This window comes from Sapajus apella, unplaced genomic scaffold, assembly GCF_009761245.1.
Source record: "Sapajus apella isolate SASKATOON/1434 unplaced genomic scaffold, GSC_monkey_1.0 scaffold1, whole genome shotgun sequence".
In the NCBI taxonomy this organism is placed as follows: domain Eukaryota; kingdom Metazoa; phylum Chordata; class Mammalia; order Primates; family Cebidae; genus Sapajus; species Sapajus apella.
The window spans coordinates 67,736,797-67,758,454 of record NW_022436941.1 but is presented as its reverse complement, the minus strand read 5'-3'; the positions used below and the strand labels follow the sequence as shown (position 1 = coordinate 67,758,454).

Below are 21,658 nucleotides of genomic sequence, written 5' to 3'. Positions count from 1 at the left end.
GCATGGTGGCGCGTGCCTGTAATCCCAGCTACTCAGGAGGCTGAGGCAGGAGAATTGCCTGAACCCAGGAGGCGGAGGTTGCGGTGAGCCGAGATCGCGCCATTGCACTCCAGCCTGGGTAACAAGAGCGAAACTCCGTCTCAAAAAAAAAAAAAAAAAAAAAAAAAAATATTGCTGAGAAAAAACAAAGGTGATCTAAAAAAAAAAAAAAAAAAAAAAAAGAGTTAAATCCTGTTCATGTCAAGAAACACAAATGGCTGAGGAACTGCTCTAGACTAAAAGAGACTAATGAGATATAATGAATAAATATAATGTGTGATCCAGGTTTGGATCTTAGACTAGGAAAAAACTATGTCCATAAAGAGCATTAATGAGACAACTGACAAAATTTGAATATGGACTGCATTACAATATTGTAATTCTGCTAAATGTTCTGATTTTAATCATTATATAGTAGTTACATGGGTGAAATGCCTACATAAAGGTCAAATAATCAGTATTAACAAATAATACCCATGCAAGTTAGATGTCTATCGATTAACAAGGTCATCTTTCTGCTTCTGAAACTGTAAAAAAGGAGCACATGCCAGCCATCTGCCGAAATCCAGCATTTGTTGCAGGGCTTGTAAAAATTATATATAGGCTCACACTGAGATACAAAATAGCCATCCAACTATTTCTCCTCAGCTCTAAAGCGCAAAATCAAATAGCTCAGGAGTTATTTTAAGCTCTAGTTTTTACTTTTTCCCCCTCCAAACAAACAAACAAACAAACAAACAGAGTAAGGATGGTTGAAATGAAACACTGGGATTTCCCCCCCAACCCCTGACACATTTTAAAGACCAAGGAGTATGTGAAGATATAGATCAAGGGTTGGCAAACCAGGGCCTATGGGATACATTAGGCCTGTGGTCTGCCTGTACAGTCTGTGAGCCAAGAATCGTTTTCACATTTTTAAAGGGGAAGAGCCGTATCAGGCCTGATACTGTTATCCTTAGAAAGCCCCACTTGCAAGTTGGCCCTTCACTGGTGTCTAGAAATTTGGATTTTGAGGACGTTCCCACCATTTCTTAAAACTGGTAAGAGCAGCTCACTGTGCATAAACTGTATAATTAATGTGGTTTATGCTGTATACTTCTTTCCTTCAGGGAGTATGGAATTTTGTTATGTGCTAGGCAGAGGATGCCTACACAACCAGCTCTCAATAAAAACCTTGGACACTGAGTCTCTAATGAGCTTCCCAGGTAGACACATTTCATGTGCATTGTCACAATTTGATGCTGGAGGAATTAAGCACATCCTGTGTGGCTTCACTGGCAGGAGGAATTCTGCAAGTTTTCCTTTGTTTCCTCCAGACTGCCCCTACCTTTCCCCTTTGCTAATTTTGCTTGGCTGTGGGTATGGCTTAGCTGCAAGTACCACTAGAGGCTGTGTCCTGTGAGTCTGCCATGAAACCTGAAGACAGTACTGAAGATTACTGACACAGATTCAGGGAAGAAAAAAGATAGTAATGACTACAACAGAAACTGTATGTGGCCTGCAAAGCCCACATTATTTACTGTCTGGTCCTTTACAGAAAGTCTGTCAATCCCTGGTATAAATGAAACAAAGATGGGCTAGGGGTTGAAGGTAGGTGTTGAGTACATACACTATTTTGTCTACTTTTATATATGTTTAAAATTTTCTGTAATAAAAATAAGTCAAAACCATTCTAAAGCTGTGTATCTTATGATATTAATAAATTTATTATTTACATATTAGAGTTCTAGTCAACTAGGATCTTCTAAGATTTGGCCAGCATCTTGCCCCCTTTTCTCCCCAGAAATTCAAGTCTTATCTCATCCCCAGAAGCTACCCTGTTCTTACATGACCACACCTCTCAGTGGATTGGTCTGGAAGTAGTTACCTGGCCCAAGCAAATGCATAAGCCTAACCTTCTTGCCAAAGTGAACTATCACTCAAGCTGGGCCATTGGTCCAGGATTTTTCAAGAAAGCGAGAAAACATTACCCTCAAACATGTTCAAGTAATTTTGTTTTTTAACAAATGTGAAAACTGATTTTTTTTTTCCTGTGTAGGAGAAGATAATAAAACACTATAAAGTACACTCATAGGCCGGGCGCGGTGGCTCAAGCCTGTAATCCCAGCACTTTGGGAGGCCGAGGCGGGTGGATCACGAGGTCAAGAGATCGAGACCATCCTGGTCAACATGGTGAAACCCTGTCTCTACTAAAAATACAAAAAAATTAGCTGGGCATGGTGGTGCGTGCCTGTAATCCCAGCTACTCAGGAGGCTGAGGCAGGAGAATTGCCTGAACCCAGGAGGCGGAGGTTGCGGTGAGCCGAGATCGCGCCACTGCACTCCAGCCTGGGTAACATGAGTGAAACTCCGTCTAAAAAAAAAAAAAAAAAAAAAAAAAAAATGTACACTCATGCATTGCTTAACAACAGGGCTATGTCCTCACTTTCTGAGAAATGTGTCGTCAGGTGATTTTGTTGTTGTGTGAACATCACAGAGTGTACCTGCACAAACCTAAATGGTGTAGCCTACTAAACACCTAGGCTATATGCTATAGCCTGTTGTTCCTAGGCTACAAATTTGTATAGTCCCATGTGCTGCATGGGGCTATACAGAATACTGTAGGCAACTGTAACACAATGGTAAGTGTTTGTGACTAAATGTATCTAAGCATAGAAAAGGTACAATAAAAATACAGGATAAAAGATATAAAATGGTATATCTATGTAGGGCACTTACCATGAATAGAGCTTGTAGCACTGGAAGTTGCTCTGGGTGAGTCAGTGAGTGAGCAGCGAGTAAATGTGAAGATTTGGACATTACGCTACTCTAGACTTTATAAACACTACATCTCAGGCTACACTAAATTTATGAAAAAAAAATTCTCTGCTAATAAATTAATCTTAGCTTCCTGTAACTGTTTTACTTTCAAAACTTAATGTTTTAGAAACTTTGGACTTTTCTATAATAACAGGTTAAAATATACTGTACAGTTGTACAAAAATTCTTTATAATCTTATTCTTTATAATCTTATTAATCTTCATTTTAATATTTAAAATATTTTTTCTTTTTTTAATAAACAGGCATTAGTCTATGTCTGAATTTAAATTTTTATTTTATTTTATTACTTTTTAAAATTCTTAGTTAAAATTTAGTTAAAAACTAAGACACAGGCCTGGCACAAAGGCTCACACCTATAATCCCAGCACTTTGGGAGGCCCAAACGGTTGAATAGCCTGAGGTCAGAAGTTCGAGAGCAGTCTGGCCAATGAGGAAAAACCCTTTCTCTACTAAAAATACAAAAATTAGCCAGGCATGGTAGCTCACACCTGCAATCCCAGCTACTCAGGAGGCTGACGCAGGAGAATAACTTGAACCCAGGAGGCAGAGCTTGCAGTGAGCAGAGATTGTGCCACTGCACTCCAGTCTGGGTGACACCGTGAGACTCCATCTCAAAACAAAAAAACAACCTAAGACACAAACACAGACCTTAGCCTAGGTCTACACAGGGTCAGAATCACTGACTTCCCCCTCCACATCTTGTGTCACTGAAAGATTATCAGGGCAATAACAGACCTGGAGCTGGCATCTCCTATCCTATCAATAGAATGGGAGGAAATTTTTGCAACCTATCCACCTGACAAAGGTCTAATAGCCAGAGTCTACAAAGAACTTAAACAAATTTACAAGAAAAACAAAATCCCACGAAAAAGTAAACAAAGGACATGAACCAACACTTCTCAAAAAGAAATGTATGTGGCCAAGAAACATATGAAAAAAAGGTCAGCATCACTGATCATTAGAGAAATGCAAATCAAAACCACAATGAGATACCATCTCATGCCAGTTAAAAACAGCAATTATTAAAAAGTCAAGAACAACAGATGCTGGTGAGGCTGAGGAGAGATAGAAATGTTTTTACACTGTTGGTGGGAATATAAATTAGTTCAACCATTGTGGAAGACAGTGTGGCAATTCCTCAAAGACCTAGAACCAGAAATCCCATTTGAACCAGCAATCCTATTACTGGGTATATGCTCAAAGGAGTATAAATCACTCTATTATAAAGATACATGCACATGTATGTTCACTGCAGCACTATTCGCAATGGCAAAGACATGCAATCAACTAAATGTCCATCAATGATACACTGGATAAAGAAAATGTGGTACAATACACCATGGAATACTATGCAGCCATAAAAAGGAACGAGATCATGTCCTTTGCAGAGACATGGATGGAGCTAGAAGCCATTATCCTCAGTAAACTAACGCAGGAACAGAAAAGCAAATACATGCTGTCACTCGTAAGTGGAAGCTGAACAATGAGAACACATGGACACAGGGAGGGCAACAACACATACTGGGGCCTGTGAGATGAGGGGGTGGGGGAGGAAGAGCATCAGAAAAAATAGCTAATGCATGCTTGGCTTAATACTTAGGTGATAAGTTGATAGGTGCAGCAAACCATCATGTCACACATTTACCTATGTAACAAATCTGTGCATCCTGCACATGTACCCTGGAACTTAAATTAAAAAAAAAAGTAGGCAGAGCATAACACTCATGTACTCAACTACCTATCTTAATTAATTTTAAGATGTCACACTTGTTTGAGATTTTCTTTTTAAGCCAATGAAGTATTATAGATACAACTGATGCTCCCTCATATATATCTCTGTATCCTACTCCAACCACATCCTCCTTCAAAGGTAGATAATAACGTGAATTTGTTGTTTACCATTTTTCGGCATTTTTTTTTTTACCCTTCATTTTATACATGTATCCACATAAGCGATAATACTGGTTTGCATATTTTCAAACAAATAAATGGTATCATATTGTATGTATAATATTTCACCATTGTTTTACTCATTATGTTTTTTGAGATAATCGCTCTTATATGTATATGTGTGTATAGACATGTATGTATCTACAGGTAGCTTTGGTTCATTCTTTCTCACTGTTATACGGTATTCCACTGTAAAAAAGTCTATCACATTTTTCTTCTTTTTCTATTGGAGAATATTTAAGTTACTTCCAGTTTTTCATATTATGAACAATGTTAAAATGAACAGTCTTATAACTTAATCCTTATACATGCCAGAGTTCCTTTAATATACCCCAGAGCAGAAGACTGAGTAGATGATCACGCCCATCCTCTTTTACTTCATATTGCCAAACTACTCAAGGTGACTAGACAATTTTAAAGTCCCACTAGTAGTGAATCAGACTTCCTGCTGCTCCTCTATGCCACAATTATTACGAAAGCCTTTCATTTTTGCATCTAATAAATGTGAAAATGTATCTTTTTAATCTGTAATTTATCTGATTATTGACAGTGAGCATCTATTCATATGTTAACTGTCATTCTGGTTTTTTATTCTGGGAACTGCTGGTTCATATTTTCTACCCACTTTTCTAAAATTCTTATCTTATTGGCCTACAGATGTATCTAGATACTAATCTTCGTTACCTACATGCAATGCAAATCTTTCCCTTGTCTTTTAATTTTGTTACTGGAGGTAACGAAATTTTTGCAGAACAGAACTTTAAAATTGTAATGCATTAAAACTTATCAGAGCAGTGGCTCATGCCTATAATCCCAGCACTTTAGGAGGGAGTTTAAATGGGAGGATTGCTTGAGGCCAGGAGTTTGAAACCAGCCTGAGCGACACAGCAAGACGTCCTCTTTTTTTTTTTTTTGAGATGGACTCTTGCTCTGTCGTCCAGGCTAAAGTACAATGATGCAATCTCTGTTCACTGCAACCTCTACCTCCCAGGTTCAAGCAATTCTCCTCCCTCAGCCTCCTGAGTAGGTGGGATTACAGACGTGTATCACCACATCCAGCTAATTTTTGTATTTTTTAGTAGAGACAGGGTTTCACCACATTGGTCAGGCTGGTCTTGAACTCCTGACCTCATGATCCACCCACCTTGGCCTCCTAAAGTGCTGAGATTATAGGCATGAGCCACAGTGCTCAGCCAACCCCGTCTCTTATAAAAACTACAACCACCATAAAAAAAACAACAAAAAACCTTTCTGAATCATGGAAGACAAAACAAAAAACAAAAACCCAAAAAACCAAAAACACCCTTGAAAACAATTATCATCTAGTAATAAAACAAAACAAAAACATTTATCAATCTTTTACCTGTTCTGTTTTTTGTGTCTTGTTAAAAAAAATTCTTCAGTGTCCCCAGTGTTACACTACTATTAACATTCTCCTATATTTCCTTCTAAAAGTTTTGCTTTTTCCATTTTGGTTTTTAATCTACCTAAAAAAAATGTGTGTGGGTATGTGCATATATTTTGAAGAATGAAGAATTTTCCCATATAATTGTTAGATTATTAATTGTCCAAGTAGCATTTATTAACTAATCCATTCTTTACCCTTTGATGTATAAAATATCTCAGGTTTCCGAATATGTACAGATCCATTTCCGAGCTCTATTCTGCTCCACTAGTCTATTTGTCTACATTTAAGCCAATATCTTCATTTGTATTTTTCATAGCTTTCTAATAAGTCTTGTTGTCTATCTTGTGGACCAATCATTTTATGTCAGTCTTCTTAAAACTCTTTTATTCTTGGTTCTTTATTCTTTCACTTGAATTTCAGGGTCATCTTCTCAGGTTTCCCAAAAATTTCTGCTGAGATTTTGGCTGGAATTACACTGAAGTTTTAGGTGAAATGTAAGAGTTACTGTTTAATAGTTTAAAACAAATAAAATGGGAAGATACTTAAAAGACTGGTAGGAAACATACTAAAAACAAGTAATTTATCCTTTGTATTTTTTAGAAAAGAATATGTAATTATTTTTTCCATTAACAAGAAATAATTTTAAAACTCTGAAAAAAATTGTGTATTGCATTCTAACCTGTAAGGCCACAGCAACCCAGTTTTCTGTATAAGAATCGGGTATACAAATAGAAACTCTTGCTCAGTTTCTACAAAAACCAATAAAATAAAAGCGAAGAATGCTGACATTATACAACTTCATTTTGAGCTGCTCTTGGGTACACCAGATATCAAAACTAAAATCTCTGGACGCAGTCCCTCAATTTCTATTTCAACTGCTTACATGCTCCAAGCCCACAGAACAGACCTCTCTTTTTGTATCTAATCTGTATTTTGATTATTGATTCAGTAACATCTTATCAGAGATCAGTTATGGTGCAGTTTTTTTCCTAACTGGGAATCACTTTCTTGAGGCTTCTCCCTTCTTCAGATAGTAAGCAGATGACTTTCTGCTGCCCCCTTCTGGTTTGTGTCCACTGTAAGTTTAGCAATATGAGTACATGTATGACAGCTTTGATTAGGGTCTTTTAGGGTCAGGAAGCTTCCCTCAAAACGTGATATCCTTTCTATCTTGTGTTGAACTACTAGTGTTCCTAAGCATCTACTTCTCCATATTCCTGAGCCCTGATGACCCTTACACCTTGATGTCCATGGGGTGGGGTGGTGTAGATGGTCAAGGAATAAGGCCTTAGAAACCTAAACTGGAAATCAAATTCATTTTCCCTCAATTGAGAAGTATGGGAAATAAATACTCTTTGCTTTTCCTGATGTTACAGTCTGGTATAGTCAACATTAAAGCTAAACGTTATTGAGCACGGACCTTCTTTGTCCCAAGACTATTCTAAGGGCATTATAATGTATCAATTTCTTGGAGTCTCAAAAATACTCTCAGGCATAGGCACTAGGCACTATTTTAACACTCATATTATGAGGAAAGAAATGGATGGCACATTTGAGATTAAAATCCAGGCACTTTGGCTCAAGTCCATACTCTATCTACTATGATATACTGTGTCTCAAGTGAAGACAAAGAAACACGTATTTTTGATTAGTCAAAAGATAAAATGAAATAAGTAAGCACACCTGAATAACTACAGGGAAAGTATATAGATGGGTCAGAGAGATCACATTCAGTGGTGAAAATCAGGGTAAGTTTATGGGTGTAGCAGAATCTGGGACAGGCCTTAAAACACAGGTTATATTCTATTAGAAACAGACAGTGGGGAGGGAAGAGCATAGGCAAGACGTGAAAGTAGAAGGCACATTTAGAGAACAGTAGTCCATTTCGGCTGGAGTCTGAAAGCACTGTGTAAGTGTGTCTTTTATTACCTGCTATTACTCAGCAAACGGAGGACTATATAATCTACATGTATGAGATGCACAAAGTTCTCACTTGAACAAATAATTCCAGTGTTTGACTTATCAAAACTGCCAGGGTTTTACCAGTGAAGACTCACTACTTTGAGTTTCACCTCTTGGTAGTGTCCATCACTGAACTATGTAACAGCCAGTGCATAATGAATACACTGTTCATGTGCTGTAATGGTCTGGTGTTAGAAGACATAGTTTTAAATCCCAGCTTTGCCTATGACTAGGTATCAAACGGTGATACTGTTTGTCTTAAAATCAGCATTGCTATTAAAAAAAAACAGAACAGACCTCAAATTATAAAATCTGCCTGTTCAAAACAAACATACCTGGAAATCTATCATGAAATGAAAGCACTAAAAAGAATTCACATCAAACACTTCTAGCTCCTCAGACGTTCTCTTGCCGAGACACACAGCATCTGGAAATACTCAGGAATTTATTTGCCTTTGGCCTCAAAAACCATGATGCAATCAACTGAAACTTCTGTTCCCATAAATCTTTCCTTGAAGCTTCTGTTTATCTACTCAGCTCTCCCTTAAATATTGTACCAGTTCCTGAACAGATCTCTTAATTATCTTCAAATCAAACTGCCTTCCATGTAGAACCCACAGAAGTAGGGTTTATATAATAAATATAAGACTATATTTTAATTATGCCTTTCTCACTGCTCTACAGCTGTAATTCCTGATACCCTGATTTGACTTTACAATTATAAAAACAGCCAGGAGAAATATTTTTCAATAAAAGTGCTTTATACTGTAGAAAAAAATAACTTGGGATATATATTCTTATATGAAATTTTAGGAGTTTAAGGTCTAATTTACAAATGGTTCTCCAACTATTAGAACAGATTTACTTTAGCCTTCTTTTAAATCTCATGTATATACAAGGATTCAAAAATGTGTGGTTTGTGGGCCTTTCAGGAAAAAACAAGTATATATGGTATAAAAATTAGTTCTCTAGAGGATAAATAAGAGTGGATACTCAACTTCTCATACCACAAAATTTCCTAAATATATTCACAAATAAGATAGTAAATGAAGTTTGTCACCTAAATACAGAAGAGATTAAGAGACGCCCTACCTTTTCAGTTGTTTACTTTTACATCTATTAGTTTTTCTCTTGATATTCACGGTAAAGGTGGCTGGAACTTCAATTTTATGGTTTAAATGAATGAAGTTCTGCATGAGAAACTGAACAAAAAGTCAGAACTTCATGCTTTCAAAGTCTGAGGCATCTGGTCATAAAGTCTTATCAGTGATATTAAGAAACATTACGTTTTAGCTATGAAAAGTGCCTTGGGAGGCATCCAAGATGATCTGCTCATCTAGAAAGCTGATGTCCAGAGAGTTCACTAACTAGGAACCCCAGTCACCTCTTTCCTCCCATCCTGACTCCTTCAGGTTCTCTTTAGCACCTCCCCCATAAGATAATACATTTTAATTGTTGAATTTCTTTACATGTTATTTTTTTTTCTAGATTTAATTAATTATATGTCATGCTGTTATGAGGTTTTAAAATATTCATTGAGTCTGTATCTTTTGGTATATTACTGGAACTGCTTAGGAAAAAGAACTGGCACAAAGAGATACACTGGGCTAGCTGTTGGGCTCTCAACTTGAAGTCAGACCTCATTCACAGCTGCAGCTTGGACTTGTCACATGGCTCCAATGAAATCACTTAGTCTATCCAGGCTGCAATTTCAGGTTCCAAAAGTTGGCAGGACTTCAGAGGTCATCTGGTCCAAAACTTTCCAACTAGTACCAATACACCAGGAAGACCCAATGGGTATGTTTTGGCAACTGTTCTTTCTCCAAAGGTCTGTGGCCAGTTCCTGTCAAATAGTCCAAGTATGGTCAGTAGGCTTAAGACACAATACAGCAAACTTAGAAAGAAACATGTAGGTGTACAATGAAAAGGCAAAAGAAAAACTCACTCTCTTGCTGCCTTCTAAATCTGCTTCCAATTCAATACTTCTATCACATACCAGCCACTATCCCACGGAGGTTCAATTTTCAGTTCATTTTTGACCCTCCTTGTTTTCTGTTTCTACATTCAACCTGCCATTAATCCTGCTGATCCATTTCTCCCCTCCTATGTACATTTCTCTCCTTATTTCTACTGTCAACTACCATAGGATAGGTCTTTTACCTCTGTGTGCACAGACAATTTCTCTCCAATATTTACCTCTTTAATAAAAAATTTACCGTTACTAATCTTTCTGAAATACTTTTATTATGATATATACTTCTTAAGAATCTACAGATGACTATCTTGAGAATTTAAAAAAAAATACTTTTCAGGCCAGGTGTGGTGGCTGATGCCTATAATCCCAGCACTTTAAGAGGCTGAGGCAGGTGGATTGCTTGAGTCCAGGAGTTTAAGGCAACATGGCAAGACCCCAGCTCTACCAAAAAAAAAAAAAAAAAAAAAATTAGATGGCCATGGTGGCATGTGCCTATGGTCCTCGCTACTTGAAAGGCTGAGGTGGAAGGATTGCGTGACCCTGTGAAGTTGAGGGTACAGTGAGCTGAGACTGTACCACTGTGTGCCAGCATGGGTGAAAGAGTGAGACCCTGCCTTGGAAAAAAAAATTGGTTAATTTCCGAGAGAGAGAGAGAGAGAGAGAGAGAGAGAGAGAGTGTGTGTGTGTGTGTGTGTGTGTGTCAGAGAGAGAGATACGGAAAAAGAGAAGGAAGGAAGGGAAGGGAAGAAACAAAAAATACGTATTGTTTTGAATAAGTTATATATACCCATGATATAAAATTCAAAAGCTACAAGAGACAATTCAATGAGAAGTCATCCAGATTTCTTTCCCAAGAGACATCAATGTTACCAGTTTTTGTGTGTATCATTCCAGAGACATTCTATATACATACACACATATATACACGTAAGCATCAAAGCACATGTACACATATTACACATAAACCAGAGTGGCTACATCACACACTAAGTCCTACACTTGCTTTTTTCACTTAATACATTTCACAATGTATTCAACAGGAAATACATATAAAGCTTCCTCATTCTTTTCAATCACTGCACAGTATTCCACTGTATGGCTGTAGAATAACTAAATAGGCCACTACTGATGGACATAATACTTTACTTTTTGCAATGGATATTTTTGGCATGAATATGAATATAACAGGAGGTTAAATTCCCAGAGGTGGAATTATTGGGCCAGAGGGTATGTGTACTTGTAATTTTGATAGATGCTTCAGAAGTTTTCTCTATAGAAGCTGTACCAATTTATATTGGGTTCAATATAAATTGTGGATATATAATATCCACTAGCAATGTATAATGATAGATTTTGAACCCTCCCTTCTCTCCTGCTAACATTCTATTCCCTCTCTTAGATATGTGTATATACATATCTAATGTGTTCCTTATTTCTCATTACTCTCCACAAACTTGTCATCTGGTTAGGACAATTCCCATAAAGCTAGTTATTACTCCTTCCTTCTAACTCCAGATGTACGGTTTGTTCCATCTTGAACACTTGCTTCTGTTTCCTCTACTCTTCTAATCTTCAAGACTATCTTAAGTTCTACCTCTTTTATGCATGTTTGCCAATAACAACATCAATCCTTCCAGCCTGCTCCAAACATGTTTTCTCTAAAGCTTAACATTTTGTTACATAAATTCTGTACATTTATCTACTTATCATATCCTGAATTTGTGCTGATTTTGAATTGTTTCACATATCTAATGATCTTCAACCATCGAATAACCTTTTTTTTTTTTTTTTTTTTGGTTGAGGGGACAGGACCTTGCTTTGGTACTCAGGCTGGAGTGCAGTGGCTTGATCACAGCTCATTGTAGCCTTGAACTTCTGGGCTTTGCCTCCTAAGTAGCTAGGACAACAAGGCCCAGCCTTAGCCTCCTGAGTTGCTAGGACTATAGGCACACACCACCATGCCCAGCTAATCTTTAAATATGTTTTTGTAGAAACAGAGTCTATGTTGCTTAGGCTGATCTCACTCCTGACCTTAAGGGATTTTTCTGCCTCAGCCTCCCCAAGTGTTGAGATTACAGGCATGAGCCACTGTGCCTAGTTGTAATTTGTTTCAATGTAGGGATTATATAATATCCTTCATTTGAATATACCACAGTTTTAGTGCATTAAAAAATACTCTTAAAGCCTCTAATGGCTTTAGAATTTCCCATATAAACAGCTGAAAATCATTTGTCTTACAGACATGAATCTGTCCTCATGTATTTCCATCTCAAATCCTGTTAGGGCAGTTTAAATTTGCCTGCAATGGAAAAAGAATGACTTTTGCAAAATCAGTCTCTCCCCTCATATTCCTTATAATCTTCTCTGTTAGTTTCTAAATACATACGAGACATTCAATACATATTTCTTGAATTGATATTATTCCTAATTTCTCTACATTAATAATGCATGTAAGTGTGTATATACACATATCTAAGAGATGATTCTAAAATTGGCTAGTATAGGAAAGGACCTATACTGGCCAAAATAATTTTGAAAAAGAACATGCAAAAGTTACTACCTAATTTTAACTCATTTAAAAACTACAGTCATCAAGACAGAGTAGTATTGGCATTAAAATAGATAATAGAACAGAGATCAATGGAACAAAGAAGTCCAGAAATAGACTCACACAAATATAAAGTGATTATCAACAAAGGTACACAGGCAATTTAAAAATAGCCTTTTCAACCAGTGGTGCTGACACAATTAGGCATTCTTATGCCAAAAAATTAGCTTTGATCTTTACCTTATACATAAAAAATAATTTAAAATCATAAACCTGTAGGGAAGAAACAATTTTGCTCAACTGAAAATTAACATGGGATATAAAAACTCTTTTAAACAAATATAAAAAATAAATACAGTTTCTTTATGTCCACTGAACAGACATTTCCTGTCAGCTGCTGTTAGCTGAGCTGTTCTCTTACCTCTCTATTCTGTGTCACAGAACCTTTGCTGCTACGGCTGGGAAATAGTACGGCTTCTCATCTCACCAAGCACTGGGTGATGGTGATGCCAAAATAAAGCTGATCATAGACCTAATTTAAATACCTAAAACTATAAAACTTCTGAAACAAAATCTAGAAGAAAGATCTGTGTGGTGCTGGATTAAGCAAATTCCTTAGATCAGGGGTCCCCAACTCCCAGGCTGTGGATCGGTACCAGTCTGTTAGAAACTGGGCCGCACAGCAGCAGGTGAGCAGTGGGTGAGTGAACATTACCACCTGAGCTCCACCTCCTGTCAGATCAGTGGTGGTATTGGATTCTTATAGCAGCAGGAACCCTCCCTTTGTGAGGAATCTAGGTTGCACACTCCTAATGAGAATCTAACTAATGCCTGATGATCTGAGATGGAACAGTTTTATCCCCAAACCATCCCCTACAACAACTACCAGCTGTGGAAAAACTGTCTTCAACAAAACCAGTCCCTGGGGCCAAAAATGTTGGTGACCCCTACCTTAGAGAACACCAAAAGCACAAGCTATTAAAAAAGAAAGTTGATAAATTGGACTTACATAAAAAATAAAAACAGGCTGGGTATGGTGGCTCATGCCTGTAATCCCAGCACTTTCGGAGGCCAAGGTGGGCGGATCACCTGAGGTCAGGAGTTCAAGACTGGCCTCATCAACATGGTGAAACCTTGTCTCTACAAAAACACAAAAACTAGCCAAGTGTGGTGGCAGGCACCTGTAATCCCAGCTATTTGGTAGGCTGAGGTGGGAGAACTGCTTGAATACGGGAGGTGGAGGCTGCAGTGAGCCAAGATCATGCCACTGCACTCCAGCCTGACTGACACAGACTCAATCTCAATAAAATAAATAAATAAATAAAAATTAAAACAGTGTTTCAAAAGCACTGTTAAGGGAATGAAAAGATAAAACTATAAGAAAAAGAATTTTCAAAATCCAATAAAATACAACTATAAACAACTCAATTTTTAAAATGCACAAAAGATTCGAACACTGTACCAATGGAAATTATCATTAGTTACTGGACAAACGATTAAAGTCACAGTAAGGTATCACTAAACACACGTTGGTATGACTAAATGTGTTGGCAAAAATGTGGAGGAAGTGGAACTGCTGTTGGGACTATAAAATGGTATAATCACTTTGGAAAACAATTTGGTAGTTTCTTAAAAAGTTAAACATATATTTACCATATGCTCCAATCATTCTACTCCTAGATATTTACCCTACAGAAATGAAAGCACCCATCTATACAAAGACTTGTGCATGGATGTCTGTAGCAGCCCATACTCCTAGGGACTCTTGGGACTGGAGTCTGCAGAGGTACATAGCACACCAGAGGAATAAAATGGAAGGTATCTAAGTGACCTCATCTAAGGTATGAGAATAAAATGGAAGGTATCCTAAGTGATCTCATCTAAGGTATGAGATCACTCTGGGAAAGCTAGGTGGAATGCTTAAACCAAGCCAAAAAAATACCTTGAAGGTTCATCCCTACACTCCTCCTGTGATGAGGCTCCAGATGAAATAACAAGACCAGTGGGAAGAGAAGTGGAGTCTGAAGCAGGGGAGGCCAAGAATTCTAACCCTTATCACAAAGCTCCCATGGATCTCTGGCAAGGCATGGACTATGACCAATGATCTGCTATTTTCCAACACAGAGCTATTAACAATAATAAGCTATCTCCCAGGCCTGTGGTAAGGACCAGCAAATAAGAACCAAATAAAGAACTAGGCAATATTCAAGTATAGAAGTGTTACTAAAAAAATGTTCTCAGACTCATTTCTCTCCCCTTGGGTTGTTACTTTTATTAATAATGTTCACGCATAATGGGACCTGGCAACAGGCTAACAGAAAAATTTAAGATTACCTTTCATTGCTGTGAAACACAAACAGTGTCTATGACCTCAAAGGAAAATTACTGCTGCATAAACGAATGCATGCTGTTCCCTCTTAATAAACTCCCATCTTCCCTTTTCCCTACAGGCAGAAATGGATTTTTACAACACAGGGCTGGGGTGGTGCTCCAGCCTTCCAAGGAACCACTGGGTATTTTTGCTTCATGAAAAATGAAACTATTTTAGTCCTTCCTTTTTAGGCTGGCTGCCAACCCAGGACCTGGAGACATGCAGGCTGCCATCTGCCTTGCCCCAGCTGTTCCTGACCAGCAATCCATCTCCAACCAGGGATGCCTGGTATCTGCCAGGTCAGCTAAGCAAACAGTGAAAGATACTTGAGACCCAGGTACAGCATGGATGAATGTGTTGGCAGTACACAGCTTGCCATGCAACCTGAACTTCTTTCTTACTGGGTGGCATGCCACTCTCCATGACAACACAGAGAGCTGTATTCTGAGAAGAACTCACCTTCCACAAAGCTTTGCAACAATCTTTTCTTACTGTATGACAATTAATTCAGCATTCCCCACATTTTTGCTAAAATCCAAAAGATTGCTTTAAAAGAATGCTATAGGGCCGGGCGTGGTGGCTCATGCCTGTAATCACAGCACTTTGGGAGGCCAAGGTGGTTGGACCACCCGATGTCAGGAGTTTGAGACCAGCCTGGCAACATGGTGAAACCCCATCTCTGCTAAAAATATAAAAATTAGCCAGGCGTGGTGGCAGGCGCCTGTAATCCCAGCTACTCAGGAAGCTGAAGCAGGAGAATCACTTGAACCCGGGAGGTGGAGGTTGCAGTGAGCCAAGGTCATGCCACTGCACTCCAGCCTGGACAAGAGTGAGACTTTGTCTCAAAAAAAAAAAAAAAAAAAAAAAAAGACAGAGGTTTCACTCTGACACCCAGGCTGGAGTGCAGTGGTGTGATTGGTGTGATCTCAGTTCGCTGCAGCCTCAACCTTCCAAGCTCAGGTGATCTTCCCACCTGTCCCCCAGGTAGTTGAGATTACAGGTATCCACCACCACACCTGACTGATTTTTGGGTTTCTTTTTTTAATAGAGACAAGGTGTGTTATATTGCCCAGGCTGGCATTAAACTCCTGTGCTCGAATGATCCGCCTGCGTCAAGTGCTGGGATTAGAGGCATGAGCCACTGTGTCTGGTCTATATTCTTAATATAGAGAGTATATGTTGGAAATTTCTATGACTTATCTTTCAGAAATGACTGTTACGTTGTAGGTCAAATTATTAGTTCTGATTATTGGCGCCTCGATAGAAGGCGCAAGTTTAATTTCATGCATCTCTAAACTACCATGATCTCAACATGATTCGAAGGCCTAAAAATAAGTCTTTAAAAATGCAGTTTGCAAATACCCTCAGTGAAGATGAGGACACCAAGTGGAAAGAAGAAATTTTTATGACAATGCAATGATTTCTAGCAATGCAATCATCAAATACTAACACAGAAATGGTTAAAGCCTGTCATAACCATGAAAATAATAGTTTTTACTGATGGCACAATTTTACCAGTAACATGCCTGCCCAAGGTTCACTTGTCTGCATTTAGGCAGTAGACATTGGACATTTGGACTTGGAGGTTGCAGGGGGAAAGCTCAGAACTATAGACGAGGTAGCCCAGGAAAGATGCTCTCTACAAGATTAAGGATCCCATTGTATAAAACTCTACATACACTCACCATAACTGACTTCAGGGAGACAGATCCCAAAAGAGGATCTCCTGGAGAGGAACAGCTAAGCTTGGTCTCTCTGGAATGTCTTCTGCCTTAGCTTCCTATAAAGAAATTGTAGCCCCATCTGGGATCCTTAATGATAAAACCTTGCACTGAGACAGCACTGCATTGTTTTTATAGCATTGCCCCACTGCTCACATCTGATCCTTGTGGTTTCCCTCCCTGGCTCAGGACAGATGGTGGCTTATATTCACACAGTCTCTACGTTGTGTGTGCTCAGCCAATGTCTATGTCCTAGTCTCTGCATCAGTAAAATAAAGATGCAAATCTAATTCTTAGGAATGTTGTAAGTTTACAGTAAAGCAAAGGTAGGAAGTCTTTTCTCTTCCAAGTATCAGTGAGAGGGCATGTGGACAGGAAGTGGAAATTAATCCTTTGCCCAGAAAAAGAAAGTGTTTTGCTCAACTGTTTTTCAAATTAACATGGGAAATAAAAATTTTTTTAGACACATATAAAAAGCAAATGCAGTCTTTAAAAAATTTCTTTTTATTTTTATTTTTAGATGGAGTCTCGCTCTGTTGCCAGGCTGGAGTACAGTGGCACAATCTCAGCTCACTGCAACCTCCACCTCCCTGGTTCAAGTGATTCTCCTGCCTCTGCCTCCCAAGTAGCTGGAACTACAGGCATGTGTCACCACACTCAGCTAATTTTTGTATTTTTAGTAGAGACAGGGTTTCACCATGTTGGCCAGGATGGTCTCGATCTCTTGACCTTGTGATCCACCCACCTTAGCCTCCCAAAGTGTTGGGATTACAGGCATGCGCCACTGCGCCCGGCAATGCAGTTTATGTCCACTGAACAAACATTTCCTGTCAGCTGCTGTTAGCTGAGCTGTTCTCTTACCTTCCTTTTCTGTGTCACAGAACTTTTGCTGCTACTGCTGGGAAACAGCATGGCTTCTCACCTAATCCAAGCACTGGGTGATGGTAATACCAAAATAAAGTGGAAATGTTTCCACCTAGGTCCCTGCCAGCACTGGTCTCCTGACAGGTGGCGTCTCAGGGCCTGTCCAATATCTTCTCACTCGTCACCACAGCTTCTTTCTGGTGTTGTAAGGAAACTTGGGAAGACTGGCTATATCTAAATTTTCATCGTGAAGACAGAAAACCTATCAATCAAATGCTTGTCTGACTTGGTAAGGTCTAAACTAAGAAAAGAAAGTCTTCTTTGTAAGAAGAGAAAACAAAGACCCACAATAATACTTAAAACCCAAAAAAACCTGAGGGAAGAAATAAAAATCAGTCTAAGCAAAAGAACCTATTTTTCAAATGATCTCACAGCAGGGTTTCTAATAATTTTTTGTCTTAAACCCTCTGGCAGTCTGATGAAGGCTTCTCGGAATTAGTTTCTCACGACAGAAATGAATTATATTGAAATACAATTATCAGGATATTAAGACATCCTTGGGATATGGTAACATATGTGCTGCTTTATTAATGCATGAAATAACACTTGCTAGCAGGTTTAATTATTAACATAATTTCTAAGCAGTGATGATATCTGTAACAAAGGTAAGTGATATGAAAAAAATCAATGATTTTTACTGGCAAAACAGACACAGATGCTGTTAATATTATAGTTATCTGTTGCCTACACTCATAATTGAGAGAAATGCTAAATATTGAGGTTAGTGAAAATAAAACTATAATTTTATTCTATTCAAGTTCACAGTCCTCTGAATTTTCTTTGTAGACCTGGACAAGGCAGCTGGAGGCACAGCTTCTCTGGCAGAAAGAGGAGCAGAAGCAAATGGCCTGCTGCAGCGTGGTCTGACCTCTCTCCAGACCCACTCCTCCCCCCAAGCCACGCCCTACAGGAGCTGTGAGAAACCAACTCCAGCGCTTCTCAGAAGACCGCTTGAAAACCAGTCATAAAGAGGTTTACCATTTAGCCTGCTACTAATATCTGTGCAAGAGCACACCTATGCCTATTTTTCCAACCTCCCAGCCTAAACTATATATATCATATAAAGTCCAGGATTTCATTTTACTGTATTTTCTAATCTTATTTAAGTTTTCTTTATTTGTCACAGCCCTACAGTATGCCTAGTTTTCTTATTTTGTTTATTTTACTTTGTCTTAACCTTGTTGATATTTTAATCACTTTTAATCTTGATTCTTGGTTTATTTTCCCTTTATACGAGTATTATCAGCTTTTTGGTTTTTTTTCTTTTTTGGCCAATGAATATAGTTTCTGGTCTTGCCTTAATCGTTTTTAGTTCATGTTATTATTTAGTTAGAGCTTCACCCTTTCCTTCACGTTTTCATTTTTTATTTATAAACAGAAGGCAGAAGCTGATCATAGGATTGCCAACTCCCAGAGAACAGACCATGGCCCAAAGAAAGGTACTTAGACATTTGTTCTCCCTCCTGCTCTCTTAACAACAGCCTTTCTTTCTCTCCTTAAAAGATCTCTTCAATGTTGAAGTCCCTAAAAAGCCCATGTACTTTGGGAGATTCAGAACTTCAAATCTTCTTTTGGGATGACAAGGTGATAATAAGCTGGCAGGTACCAGCAGTACCCTGAGCTGCTGGAACTTGAAACTGTTTACTTGCCTGATCAAACTGTTTTCACTGATCATTCAAGGTTTCCAAACTTCTTTGGCTCTAGACTTTACATAATCATTGCGGAAATTTGATCATTGTAAGAGGAGAAGATGTAGCAGCTACACTCCTGCTAGCAGAGCCTGGTGTCGACAGGCCACGGCAGAGAAAGAGTTGAACCAATACAAAAGTTCTCCTGTGGGCTTCACTGTTAAAGATAGAAACCCTAATGGCAGGTCTGCAAGCTGTGAGTTGTCTAAAATTAAGAAGTTCCTTCTTCATTTCCTCACCTTAGACCTGGAATTTACGTTACTCTGAGTTGTCTAAAGTCATCCTATAAGGAGATGTTAGGCATCATGAACTGGTAGAAATACCACACAGCAGTAGGTCCTTGGTGTCTTCAGGATTAACATCCCTAATTTTGATTACTTGAGAGAAACCCCAAGAGCTTATAACTTGTAATTTTTAATTTTGCTAAGGCATAAGTACGTTCTGTATATTCTCTAAGGCTGGAAAGCAAAAGTGAGGCACTTAACTAACGAGAGAACCTAGCCAATCTCCATTGTTTCAATTCAGCTTTGTAGAGTTCTACCTAGTCTCATATATTTACACACTCATGAAGTCATAAAAACATTTCTGTCTTTAAAAAAAGTAATAGATAAGAGATAAGAAAGTCAATTTTCTTGGTAATGAAAAGGAGGAGAAAGAACTAAGATAAGGGATAAATCATAGCTAAAAAATTAGTTTTGATTAAAGCAAAGGATGGGATGTCCAATTAAACACTGGCTCAGATTTATCATGGATGAGAGTCCTTTATTTGATCTATATGGAAATAGGACATAGAGTTTTTATGAAACTTTCAGTTATACCCCAGGTCACACAAAACTGAACATCATGTGAAGAACTAATCATAGAATGTCTTAAAGACAGAACTTCAACTCTTCAGTAATACTAATATATGAGGACAGGGAGAATTATTCAACGTTAGATATCCAGCACCCAGGACAGGGCCTGGGCACATAATAGGCACTCAGCAAATACTTGTTGAAATGCTGAGTCACTGAAATCAATTATATGCTACAGAAGTACTTATGAATTTGGAAAATACTTCTCCCAGCACTATGGCACTACATCTCACAGGATGAAATTCTGAAAAAGTTTATATTTAGAAATTGAAATTATGTTCTGAATTTTGCTATAAACAAAAATACGAGAACTGGCCAGATGCCAGCCCAAATACACCCTTCACCACAGACCAAAAATAACTACCAAAGCAGCGCCACAGTCCCAAAGAGCCATTAAAGGAAGGAAGGGGTAGCTCTCATTAAGGGGTCCATTTATCTTTATCCTAATGAAGAGGGCACTAACAACTAAGATCACTTGCAACTAAGTTAGGACCTAGAATTTCAACTTAGGACATTGTTAAAGCCAATCTTAGATTTAAAATAAATGTTTTTTTAAGATGTGGAATCTAGCCTACTTGAGGTTTACATTTAAATAGCAAACACCCAAAAGGTGGTAGCATCTACCCAATTCAGAAATTAAAAAAAAAGAAGCCTCATTATTATTTAGCAAAATCAAAGAAAAATGAATAAATTTTCATTAAAATACAGTAAGCTTTAAAAAATGCATCTAGAAAAAAACGACACCCCCCAAAACCCCAAAAACAACAACAAAAAATAAAAATGCATCTAGACAGAAATAACTAAAAACTCTCTTGATCAAAACAAGCAAGATTGAATGGAAAACTCCAATGTAGTGCTTACTGGAAACATTTAAAATTTCAATCTATTTTTAGAACATAGGAATTGGAACAAATCACAAATCAGATTTCAAAAACTGGAATCACAATAAAAATTTAGTTGTAAGGTACCATTCTGACAGATATTTGTTTGACCAGTTCTTTATTTAATATGCGTTAGGTTGTTTCAGTCATTTGCTACCATAGATGATGTTGTACTAAACATACTTCTTGTACACATGGGTGAGTTTTGTGAGTAGTTCACAATAGAATTGTTCGCAGCTGTGAGAAAGAATGAAGTAAATGTGTTAATGTAAGAAAGGTTTGCAAACAGTGTTAACTGAAGGCTGGGCATGGTGGCTCACACTTGTAATCCCAGCACTTTGGGAGGCTGAGGCTGGGGGATCATGAGCTCAGGAGTTCGAGATCAGCCTGGCCAACATAGTGAAACCCCATCTCTACTAAAAATACAAAAATTAGCCGGGTGTGGTGGCGCGTGCCTGTAGTTCCAGCTACTGGGGAGGCTGAGGCAGGAGAACTGCTTGAACCCGGGAGGTGGAG

The 21,658-nt window shown here is 38.3% G+C and overlaps 1 protein-coding gene across 1 annotated transcript in view; it reads right to left on the bottom strand.

The window, feature by feature from the left end:
* Positions 1–21,658, bottom strand: part of MRPS27 (mitochondrial ribosomal protein S27) — a 99,980-nt gene that overhangs the window by 51,327 nt on the left and 26,995 nt on the right. The gene's annotated exons all lie outside the window — the stretch shown is intronic.